Here is a 13,124-nt window from a genome sequence, read left to right on the forward strand (position 1 = left end):
AAAATTTACTTTCGATCGTAATAGTTAGCATTGAGCTGGTTCACTCACGTGGAGCTCCGCGTGAGGGTTGGAAAGGTTGTCACTAAAAAAATTCGTTTTTTTTTTATTTTCTATCTTAATTCAATTAAAATCTCTGTTAGTGATTTTATTGATTCAATTCCTTAAACAGTTATAAAGAAAAAAATTATATAAAAAATAAATAAATTTTTCGCTGTATAAATATAATGAACATTAACTTAAATTATTCATGTCCTTTCCTCAAGCATTCGTTACCCGTAACCCGTAACTCGTTTCATAATAACAAACGTCCCAATAATAACGGCCCGAGTTGAGAAAAAAATTAATTAAATGTATTTTAAACTTTAAAATCAGATAACTTTTAGGTCTTAAATATAAAGAATAAATTCACCGCTTAAATTCAGTAATTGGCTTCCGCGATTTTAAGTTTTATTCAACGTGTAATGTAACCAGTCTGTAGTTTAAGACAGACTATTTTAACATATCGCATCAGATGTATTGTACACTGAGAAAAAAAAAATTTTTTGTCCAGAAAAAAAATTTCTTGACTCAAGAATCGTTTAAATTAAATTTCGGTTTTTTGACAAAAAAATATCAATATTTATCATGATAATAAAGTATTGACATTAATTTTGATAGATTAATAAATAAATAGATTCACTTGAATTAAACAAAAAATAATTCGATCAATTTTTGAGACAAGAAAATATATTCTTGTGACAAGAAAATTTTCTCAAAACTTCTGATTGACTATTTACTTATATTTGTATTTTTATTTATATTATGTATATTGTACATACATATAAATAATGTTTACACTAATATAATCTGATCATCTGTATACATTTGATATTATGTTACAAGTGTATATGGTACAGGTAAAAGTGTGTAAACACTCTTCTGTGATATGAATTTATTTTTTTATTTTTTAAGAAAACTTGTATGGTCCAGAATTTAAATTTTGAGAATTTTTTAATGATTGGAGTATTAAAACATTTTTTTTAAAGGTCAAATGTAATAAAAAAGTAGAGTATACAATACTCGATTTTATTATTATTATTGTAGCTTACTAAAAAAAATTTCTTATAGTTGGATAATTTTTTCTATGAAAAAATAAATTTTAAAACTTGGAAAAAATTCATACGTTCGGTTTTTTTTAATTAAAAAAAATAAATGTACATCCAGTGAGATGATATTTAAAGATTTTGGTTGTTATTATAAAAGTATAAGTCTTACGTATATTTCAGTTGATATACATGTATATATATATAGAAGAAGTAAAGCGTAGTCGCGTCGTCGATACGGTGAAAGCTGATATTTTGTAATACTTGGCTACTATATATCCAATATAATACAGCATAGCACTACTCATTCGGTTCCATTCCATTCCTATCTGCAGGTACGGTCACCTGGACATGTTTAGCTCTATATATCCTAGCTATGCTGAAGATAACAGAGAGTAATTTCATTTATGCTGGGCTCAGATACTGAATTAACTGCATTCTTACTATACCACTCACACATTATTACTATATTATATACATTATATATTATATATTTATGAGCTATCTTAGAGATATTTTAACCGTTTTAACGCCATGACCATTTTTTACAATTGTTCAATTCAGGTATTATCTGCAAATATATTTATGCGCCTTTATTGTGTAAAATAATTAGCAGTGACGCGCATACATTTAGTCACACCCAAGATTCTTACATACGCTGGCATTTACCGACACCGACTAAATTATAATTGTCTGTCCAGTTATTAAGTTCTATGGATTTATATTTTTTAGATTGAGATTACTGAGGCCTGAGGGGTGATAAAAAATGATTAAGGATCGGAGCTTAAATAAATAATTATTTTATTTATAGGTATTGAGACAAAAATAATAATAAAAAATGAGATTGAAACCTTGAATTCGAAAGTCGTGTGCCTTCGTCTCTGGCTTATTTTTTTTTATTTTTATTCCGATATATTATTAATATTCGATGGAAAATATATAGATTTGTTGACCTTGACAAACAACTTTAAATCGTCCAGTTTTTAAGCTTTTTTTAAATTTATTTTTATTCGGAAAAAACTTACAATGTGTGTCAGTATTATTTTTGATCCTGATTATTGTGTGTTAAAATCTAAATATAACTGAACCAGAAATTAAAAAATACTTAAAGTAAAATTTACTTAAATCCGGAAAAAAATTTTTTTCAGCATACAAAAATCTAAACGATAACTTTTAATTGATTAGATGTAATTTTTACTCATCATAAAAATTTTTTTAATGATTTTAAAATGCAAATTTTGTTTTGTTAAATTTACTTCACTGTTAATTTTTAAAACTTATCAAATATTTTATTTATTTAAAAATTCTTTTAATATTTAATAAAAATAAATCAAATTTATTTTTATTAAAAAAAAATTTTTTTTTATCAAATATTAAAAAATTAAATATTGAATATTAAAAGTTAAATATTAAATATTAAAATTTTATTGTCATCTTAGATTTTTTAAAAATTAAAAAAAAATAATTTACAAGCTTAGTGATTATATAACCGGTGATAAAACTATTCCGACGACAAACAAAACATAAAATATTCCTTAAAAAAATATCTGTCAATTTAAATATTATTATAAATCTATTAATATTACTTTGTCACGATAGATTGGCAAATTTAACATTTAAAAATCAGGATAAACATATGTAATATATACATATATAAAGTGAAATAGATTATATAACAGCAAACACCGTAAAGTATAGTGATTATACAGTTGTATTAATCGAGCGTATAGTTTTACAAGAATTAAAATGAAATTAAGATTGACTGCTTGCTTAAGTTAAGAATTTATTCTTACACGATTTTTAATTCGTTAAAAATGGATATTTAATAATACATCTAGCTAGACGTGGCACAGAATAATATAATAATAAAAATCCGTTCAACATATTTATATTAATATATTAATATTATACCGAACATTGAACGTGTCGAGTTTAAAGGCTCAACTGGTGTAATGAAAATAAAAAGCGAATAACCGGGCTTAATAATTTGCTTCCGTGTGCGCATTCGATTATCGATCTCTACACCTCTTATTAAAACTGACATGACAGTTTTAACGTGCCATATTGAGAAATTAAATAATGATAATAATAATAAATAATAATAAAGTATCACTGTACTAAACAAAATACATATATGTATAAATAGTGATATAGCAACGTGATTAAAGCCCCAAGGGAACTTTTCATTTTCTTGTCCATTAACGATATATTTTATTCCGACGACTATTCTTCCGGTTTTGGCTTATTTTATTAAAAGTACTCCATGATACGGACGTATCTTATTTACAATTTACAATTTACAATACTAAGTGGATCAGGAAGACGCTAATTGAACTACCGGTTCTTTAAATACCCGTCAATGACATCCACTAAATTATTTATTTATGTCTTTAAATCTGGCCTTGAATATCCTTAGGCTTCTTAAAAATTTAAATTACAATCCTATATTTTACTTTATCGTTATAATTATTTTTATCTTAAATTTCAAGTGATTAAGAATTATTTAGTTTGTTGATTGTTGTTATCGACGTTCAATACCGCAGGTGAATAATTCTAATTAATGATTAGATACTGAGTTCAGGTGTGAAGGCGCTAATTATATCCTAAGGTAGTTATTGAATGTAGAGAGCATATTTATATATAACATAATATAGTACAACAACGATGGCCAATTTGCACTACAGGTATATTGTATATTGTATATTGTATATGTGATCTGATGCTTGGCCTTGCCACATATCAATAACGTCAGTGCACTTGCAATAATTACTGTAACATATATTATTACTTTTATTCCGCTCAGGCTCCTGCTGCGCGAAGTTTAACGTGGGAAAATATGTTAAAGAGGAAAGAAAATTTTATTGATTGTGAGTGAGTACTCCGATCTTTTTTTATTATTATTTATATATGGTAATATGATATGTATAACTATTTATTATGTTATTGTATATTGTAGTACGACAAAAAATATATGCTTGGTGCATGTATTTTACTATTTTAAATATACATGATGCAAACGTATAATTATTGATGGAATATTGTATTGCTCGGAATTTATTAAAATAATAATGAGTTATTTATAAAAAAAAAAAAAAACAATAGTTGTTTTAAAATGAAAAATATAAATTTTGAAAAAAATTTAAAAGCTTGTAATTAAATGAAGCAAGCTTGTTTGTTTTTCATTACTAATAATTAATTTGCGGAAGTGAAAGATACAAATAAAACTTTCGTTGATGACTTGATTTTTTTTTTTTTTAGTTGTTTATTTTATTGTCACTAATTTAGTGACATATTTTACGAATAAGTTCATAAAAAGTACAGAGAAATGTTAGTTAGTACAGTGAAAAAAAAATATTTAATTTTTTTTTGTCAATAAAAGTCAACCGAAAAATTAAAGTAAGATTGAATTATTATAAAAAATTTTTTTCTAAAAAATATGAAGCAAGAAAGATAAATTTTTGAAAAAAAAAAAAAAATTAAATCTGTTGTAATTTATAAATTTTGAAGAAAATGATTTTCTTGAGTCAAGAGAATAAATTCTTAAAACAAGAAAATTTTCTTAGACCAAGAATAATTTCTCAACTCAAGAATTTATTCTATTGACTCAAGAAAATTATTTTCTTTAAAATGGTATTCTTGGTTCAAGATTTTGGCTCTTGAGTCAAGTTAATTTTTTTATCAGTGTAATAAAATACTAAAATAATGAAGTTATTTATAAAAAAAACCAATAGTTTTTTTTTAAGATGAAAATTATAAATTTTTATCAAAATTTTGACGAAAATTTAAAAGCCTGTAATTAAATAAAGCAAGCTTTTTTATTTTTCATTACTACTAATTAATTTGCGGAAGTAAGAGATACAAATAAAAAAAAAATAAAACTTTCATTGATGATTTTAATTTTTTTTTTAAGTTGTTTATTTTATTGTGGCTAATTTAGTGACATATTTTATGAATGAGTTAATAAAAAGTACAAAGAAACATTAGTTTGTACACTGTAAAAAAAAAATTCAATTTTTTCTGTCAATAAAAAGATAACCGAAGAATTAAAATTAGACTGAATTATTATAAAAAAATTTTTTTCTAAAAAATACAAATTTCATTAGTATTACTTTATTCATATTATTATTATTATTCTTTCTACAAATGTATTTTCAACAATTTTTGAAATCATTTAGATTTTTGGTCAAAAGGAGAATTATCTCCATGATCAATAAATAAATAAATAAATAAATAAAGCAAGAAAGATATATATTTTTGAAAAAAAAATTAAAGCTTTTGTAATTTATAAACTAACTTTATGTAATAAAATACTTTATACAGGACATAAAAATAATTGCAGTGCATTAATTATCCAAAAAGTCCCGGGAGAAAAACTGAAGCGAATTTGTGCAACATCCTGATTAACTGGATGCAATGAAAGTCACGAAATTTGATCCATGTAACACGCGAATAATCGTTGTGTCTGTAGTAATAATAATGTAAGGGTCGGCTGTAGCATATCCACCGTGAAAAAATAGCGAATTTATTATTTACCAGGGCTCCCTGAAGCGCGTCATCATAAAAATAATAATTTTATGTCCTAAGTAATATGCTTGTCCAGTGTACTAATATTATAAATACAAACAACCATAAATGTATATCATTCATGGCTTATGACTATATAGGTCACAATATATTTCTATTTCGTTTGCTAAATTTATAATCCCTGTTACTCTTTCATAATTATTATCATTACACAGTAGCTTTAATTAATTTTAATGAATTACTGTTCCTTAAAACAATAAATTACATACTTAAATATTGTATCAGAGTTTAAAATGCAAGCAAGTATGAGACAAAACCGCTACTAAAATTACATGAGCATCAGAATTCACCTGAATCAACGTAGCGCTTCTTCTTAACTTATTTTATTATTGTTATTAAATTTTTTCTTAACTCTTCTGACTATTTCAGTTGTTAATTTTACGATGACCATAATGACCAGTTTCAATCTGACGTACTATGACAGCTCTGACGCGATAAAACGCTAATTCTTAGGTTATTCCTATTCTGCAATACGACTTCTTCTTTAATGATGTCACTACTGTTAGATTCACCTGCATTATCTCACTACTTGCAGGTGATTGCATAAACTAATTACGACAAACGGTGACAAGAATTTCTTTTTCTCATAACATTGCTCATTACTCATTACTTATTATCTCCTCGCTAATCTAACGGGAATTTTAGATTTATTTTTCGAGAAAAAAATTAATAACTGCTTCTGCTTCTTAATTATAATTTTTTTTTTTAATATTCAATGTCACGTGTCATTAACATTGATTTTCAATTAAATCTATGGCTTAAAAGCCTTCAAAACTTTGTAGAATCATTTATCAATCGAATAAACTAATAAATTACGGAATCGAATATCCAAATGCATTAGAATTGAATAAAGATTTTTAATTTAAATATTTAATCGAAAATTAAATTTACAGAGTTTGTAATAAATATTTTGGTAATCGGAAATTCAAATTAAACTATACTTGATTAACTGGATTTTAATTTAAGACCATCAATCTTTATTTTTTATTCAAATTATTTATTTCTCAGTAAAAAAAATTATTGATTATGATGGTTTTATTTAATTTTCTAATCAAAGTTAAAAAAAAAATTTGATTGAACAAATTTTGAAAGCACGAATAAAAGAAATAATTAAAAAACTGACATTGAATATAGAGAATAAATTAATTCGAATAAAAATCCAATAAAATTTGTCATCATATTTTTGTAAAACTTTTAAATTCTTCGAATAAAATAAAGCGATAAATCAGATACCAAATGATTATTTTATGTTAACAAAAAAATGTGTAATTAATCATAAAGAAGCTGAAAATTTCCAAATGAGTAATCCAACCCGTTGAAGTGCTTACATATAATATACAATAATTATAATAAATCGCTCGTTTCATTCATGAATTTATTATTCAGAATATACAATACTCAATAAATAAATAAATAAACAAGCATCTAAAATACCGGGTACTTAATAAACAGTTTCTAGCCTAATAATTACTAATTTTGCGTGTATGCTCATAATAATGTTGAAACAGAAGTTGTCGCGATAAAGATCTCTCCGAAACTGGGCGTCGAGATCATTGTCCTTGAATATTATTAAATTAACACACCTTGCGGTATTTCATAGCTATTATATCCATATAATATCAAATGATTGATCAAAGCGTAACAAATCATGCACGAAAAATTGTCAAGTTCAATCCGTTTAATTACCAATTATAATGTGTAGCTTATTTTTGAACAGCATTTCTACTGAGATAATTATTTTTGTTTTTTTGGGGTTCCACTTGATTTCTCAAACGGGTCAAGGTTGATAGTCAAGTGATTTTAACAAATGCCGCAGCACGTACATTCTCGTCAAGCATGCGGAATATTTATGTTGTTATAAACATACAATAATAATAATCGTATATTTAATTATGTCTTAGTATATTTTATATTACTCATATATCGATTGACTTTTAAATTAAATAAGACACTACTAGACCACTACGCCGGCATCGAAATCTCCGGGTGATCGCTCTAGTATCTCACCCAACAATTTAAAATTTACGAAATTAAATTACGAAAAATAAAAAAATGATTTAATTTATTAAAATGCTAAATAATTATTAAGTCAGCAATGACAGAGACTATAAAAAATTAAATTTATTTATTGTTGTAACATTTGGGTCGCATGAATATCATTCGGCTCAAAAAGGTACACGATTATATATAAACCTCATGCCAATCCAATCGCGATTGCAATCAATATCAATATCAATGCTGGGTTGTTATTCATATGTATATATGTATACTGTATTAAAATAATTAATGTGAGGTGAATAGACGTTTATAATACGCTGTACGTATTTTTGATTCGTAATCGAACTGAACGAAAGAGATTTAATATTGCAGAGGCAATATATTAAGATCACGCCCGCATTTGTCATTTATAAATGTATTGTTTTTTTTTTTTTTTTTTTTTTCAAGTTTTTATTTTATATGTGTTAACATTCGGAATCGAGTCACGGTCGAAGTGAAATTGGTGCTGCCCGCGATCCGCGATGTCACGTTGCGACAGTAAAAGGCCTCGTGGGAGGTTTTATTCAATTACTTTGTTATTAGTAATGTCATTGTAATGCTCTAAATAAATGTTAATGTAAATATAAATATAAATAATGATATTTAGAGCAGGTGGGAGGAAAAGTAAGAGTATTTTTATTCTGTGGATTAAATAAGTCCACTTTTGTCTGAGGAAAGATTTGTGTCTTAATATAGGTCAAGGTTGCATTTACTACTTTTTATGTTTGTCATTAAAGTAATTGTTTTTTAAGTAAGACATTCTTTTGTTTTTTCTCGAGTAGAAAAAAAATTTTTAATTAGATTTACGAAATTTTATTTGAATTTAAAAAATTTTTTTTTAAATCATTAAAGGAGGAACTTTAGTAGAGATAAAATAATAAAAATAAAAATTTGAACTGAAAAAAATTTATAATTGAATTTTATCGATTGGCATTGAAGAGGGAAAAAATATCGAAGATGTATAATTAAATTTAATGAAACTTGGGTACTTGTAAATAAAATATGAATAAGAAACTAAAAACTGACCTTGAATAAGGATAATAAATTAAAAGAACCAAAGGAGTCATGTATGAAGATGGAATGTCCGGCGTAAGACGTCGGAAATGTCGAAATATTGGACAGGTATGGGACGTACACCTGTCCATCTGATGAACGTCTGAGTTGAGAACTCGCGTTTGGCATACGTGTGTTTGATACGGGTCAAGGACGCCTCAAGTGTAATACTAATGTAATGGATCTGAGTGTGTGTCTGCGTTTATAATGTAATTACCCACGCGGGGTTGTTCTGTTTAATAAATTCAATATGAAGGAGAATAATATATAAATATATATGCAAGTTAAGTGTTGTTATTATTAAGACTTGAGACTTACCTAATTCCCGTTGGCGATATGATCTCTGTAGGTGTCAAGGTGATAAATCATTGAGACCTCAGCTCTGCTTCCTCCTATTACCCTTGGATCTGTCGTCGCGATTGATAGTCAGCAACCCATCTTAATTTTCTGCAAAAAGAGCCAACATTTTTTTTACTGATGAATCGTTTAAATTTTTACCAAAAAGTTTTCCTCAACTGATTAAATTTATTATTATTTTTTAATATCTACATACAAAAAACAAATTTCTTACGTCAAGAAAATTTTAAGGAAAACGAGTTATTTTGGAGCAAGAAAAAATTTTCTTGGCTCAAGAAACTTTGACTTCATTCAAGAAATTTTCAACCCTCCTTCATATTTTTTCGAGCCAAGAAAATTTACACCCCAGTCAAGAATTTTTTTTTTTCAGTGTAGTTATTTTAAATTTAAAGTTTAAATTATTCTTGACGTTTAAAAATTTTTTAATTAAAAAAAAAAAAATTTGTAGATACAGAAATTTTTGTTCAATTTTCATGAACTTTAAAGTCTAAATTCAAAAATTTAATTTTATAACGCATCCAGACTGAAAAAAGAATTTACTTAAATCAAGAGAAAAATTCTTGAACCAAGAAAAAAATATTGAAGAGTTTAATTGTCTTGAATAAAGACAAAAAATTTTTGAATTAAATAAAATTTACTTGAACTAAAATTTCTTGGTTTAAAAATTTTTCTACTCAAATCAAGAAAATGAAATTCTTCAAAGTTATTTTTTCCCGATCAAATTATAAAACATTTACTTAAAAAGTCACGTACAATCAAAATAATTACACTCCTTAACTAATTCGATGGGAATAAATCTCTAAATTATAATCAATCTTACGTTATATGGCCTGATTACCATCAGTCATTACGAGGGCCGTCTAATAGATTATCAATTACGTCTAAAAAGTTTAAACCCGAACAAAATCATAGAATGATTACGTCTGTAGTTTTTATCCTCATTTATTAGAGTGACAAGTATGAAAAATAAATTCTCAGTATAATATAATAAATGATAAATAATAAATAATAACCAATCACGAGCAGATTGTTATAATTCGATCCACTCGTTTTGGTCGGCATCCAGTTAGTAACTATTTATTATAAATACCGTCTATGTAATTTATTAGATATGGACAAAATGAGATCTAGGAAGTTGGAAGCGCACTTGTTATTCACGCCAGTCAACTCAACTAAAGATAAATTGAGATTGAGATCAGACTTTAGTCTCGCTCGATATTTTATTTCGTACAATCAATTCAGCAAAGTAAAGGCTAAGACCTACCTACCTACCTATTTTATATACACATCTATAGATATACCGTCGGTATGTTCAATTCAATACAAGCCATGTTATGTATATTGCCGGTAATTACGTAATGGGTTGTTATCTTTTTTTATTTTATTTATTTTCTACTCTACACCCGCATTCACTAACGCGAGATGCTAGCAATAAAAAATACTTTCGCAACGGCAACACGCTCCCTGGCCGTTGGTTAGACGAGGATGAAGAAAGTGTAGCTCAAAGCCGCACCGGGTTTAGTTTGCTGAAATCATTTATACTAACCTACCACAATAGAGGTCACGGTATTCATCCCATCCTTTTTATGATTGAAAGTGAATCTTTCCTATTGAGATGAAGATGAATAAAAATATAATTTATAAAAATGAGAATCTAAAGGCCAATACTGTGATCAATACGTCCAATAAAATTGATTGTTTATGTAATAAAAAATATTTAAAGGTTATTTGATTCATTTTTTTTAATTGAATCATTTTTTATTATAATTAATAATTTAAAAAAAAAATATGTAATTATTAATTCGACAAATTTAGTAATTGATTAAGAAAAAAAAAGAGAAATTTATCGGCAATAATAAATAAAAATAATAATAAATCATGGATATTAAATGTCAGAAATTACTTTCATATAAATGATATATTTAGTACAATGTATCATTGAAGAAATAATAATTATTATTATTATGCATAAGAAAATAAAAGTTGAAAGAAAGAATTTAAATTAGCTGTAATAGTTGATTTAAATACAAATTAAATTAATTTAAACAACGATAATGAATACTATTTTATCGTCAATAAAAGTATGTATAATTTGACTTAAATTATACTGTAAGTCATTAAAAAAAGGTTGTATCGTTTGAGTGTTTACTTAAAAAATAATCAAAACTATACTGCTTTACTACACTATACAGATAGATGTGTACACAATTGACGTATAAGATAGCTGAAATTTAATGACGCGGAGGGTACTTAAATTAAAGTTACGCAATACCACGGTCATAATATTTTATTAGAGTACGTGAACATAATAGTAAAGGTTACGTTCATCATCATCAAAAATTTCTTTAGATCAAGGTAACTATTTTCTGAAATAAAAAACAAATTGTATTGATTCTCAGATATTTTATTTTTTAGAATTCGAAGACAAAAGTCTGAGTAATGATGAGAAAGCGAGAGTTTTATTCTATTGAGTAGGGAATTTTTTAGTGAATCATTTAGTAATAAAACATATCTCACTCGGGATTTATGAGCTAGTTCTCATGATTATTATTGTCCGGATTTTAAAAATGTAACTGCGATTATGTTACTTTAATTTGGTCGGGAAGATTTGAATTACTCTTACCGGTGATTGCACAACAGTTGAGTGTTTTTTAACTTTTGTTTTGATGAAATTTTTTTTCTTCGATGGTAGATTTGAGAACGGTCTTTCTTCTATCTAGATTACGAGAGGTTAAGTGTAATTACTATTATCGAACGTAATTGAGTGTGTAAATCACTGGTGATTTTATTAATTTAATTTAGATTGTAATAAATCAGATTTTATTAATTGTTAGTGAAAATTATTATTTTAATGTGAGTTACGATTTAAGTTAATTTATGATTTGTGATTTATCGCCAATAATTATTGCCCCTGAATTTTTATTTTATTTATTTAACAAAAAATATATAAGTAGCTTATAGAGCGCGATTAAATCACCCGAGCAATTTATTTTAGTAAATAAAAATACAAATGATCAATTTAAAATTAATTTGATTATTTAATTATTTTTTCCTTGATTGACAATGATTTAATCATTAAAAATAATTTTTTTGATTTTAACTTTTTGCTTTAGGAGTAAGTCAACTTTTTTTTGTCAACGAATTATTGAAAAATTCGATAAAAAAAATCTATAAGCTTATAATCTAGATTAAAAATTTTTAATAATTAAATTTGATTCTAATTTTTATGGATAATAAAATTTTCTGGGCCATAAATAATCGAGATGTTAAAAAGACAATACCTAAAATCTTTTAAATTTGAGATAAGAAAACAAAAAAACCCTGAGTTATTATAAAATAATTTCAATCAATTTGTATCGTAAAATTTCTTTGTCATAAATTAACAACTCGAAAATTTCTTGGTCATCTTTTTAGTGTGTGAAAATTGAACGCGACTCAAATATTTACATAAAACATAATAAAGTTAAGAGTGGGCCAAAAAATATCGTAAAAATAATTTACGCATCGCGGTACGATCAAAAGTATCATCCTTTTTAATAACTACTATATACTCAAGACCTTTTTTTGTCACAAATTTTTATATCAGCAAACGTTCAAACAATGAATTATTTATCCTAGGATATACATATAACGTGTCTATATGAATGATATGTATAATGAATTAATTTAATTGTCTCTAATGGTGTCTGGATGAATAAAATTAAAGTTCCTTAAGTTTTTAGCGTTTAATGATGGACATAAAACGACAGTATTTTAGTGGTTTATGGGAAAAGATTTGAGATGTGATGTGAGAAATTTTTCATACAAGTCTGTGGGATTGTTGTATCCAGGTGGACAGAGTACGCGTTAATGAAGACTAAGAATAATAAGAAGAAAAATAAGAAGAAGAATAACCTGTTTTTTCTATCTCCTTATCTTTTCTCTATTCACAATAATGATTCCGCCGCAAAACGATACAAAAGTAGAGTATAGGAACATCTTTCATTTTATTTTATATATTTTTTATTATAA

General features: G+C 25.9%; 1 protein-coding gene across 4 annotated transcripts in view; it reads left to right on the top strand.

The window, feature by feature from the left end:
* The window catches only part of LOC123259161 (venom metalloproteinase 3), a 58,508-nt gene that overhangs the window by 15,201 nt on the left and 30,183 nt on the right, over positions 1-13,124 (top strand). The window contains exon 1 of one of the 4 annotated variants that reach the window (XM_044719454.1): positions 3,935-3,953. The exons of the other annotated variants lie outside the window; for them this stretch is intronic. The gene's annotated coding sequence lies outside the window, so the exon portion shown is untranslated. Of the gene's footprint in view, positions 1-3,934; positions 3,954-13,124 lie in introns of those variants that run through there. 4 annotated transcript variants of the gene reach the window in all.

Source organism: Cotesia glomerata, linkage group LG2, assembly GCF_020080835.1.
Source record: "Cotesia glomerata isolate CgM1 linkage group LG2, MPM_Cglom_v2.3, whole genome shotgun sequence".
In the NCBI taxonomy this organism is placed as follows: domain Eukaryota; kingdom Metazoa; phylum Arthropoda; class Insecta; order Hymenoptera; family Braconidae; genus Cotesia; species Cotesia glomerata.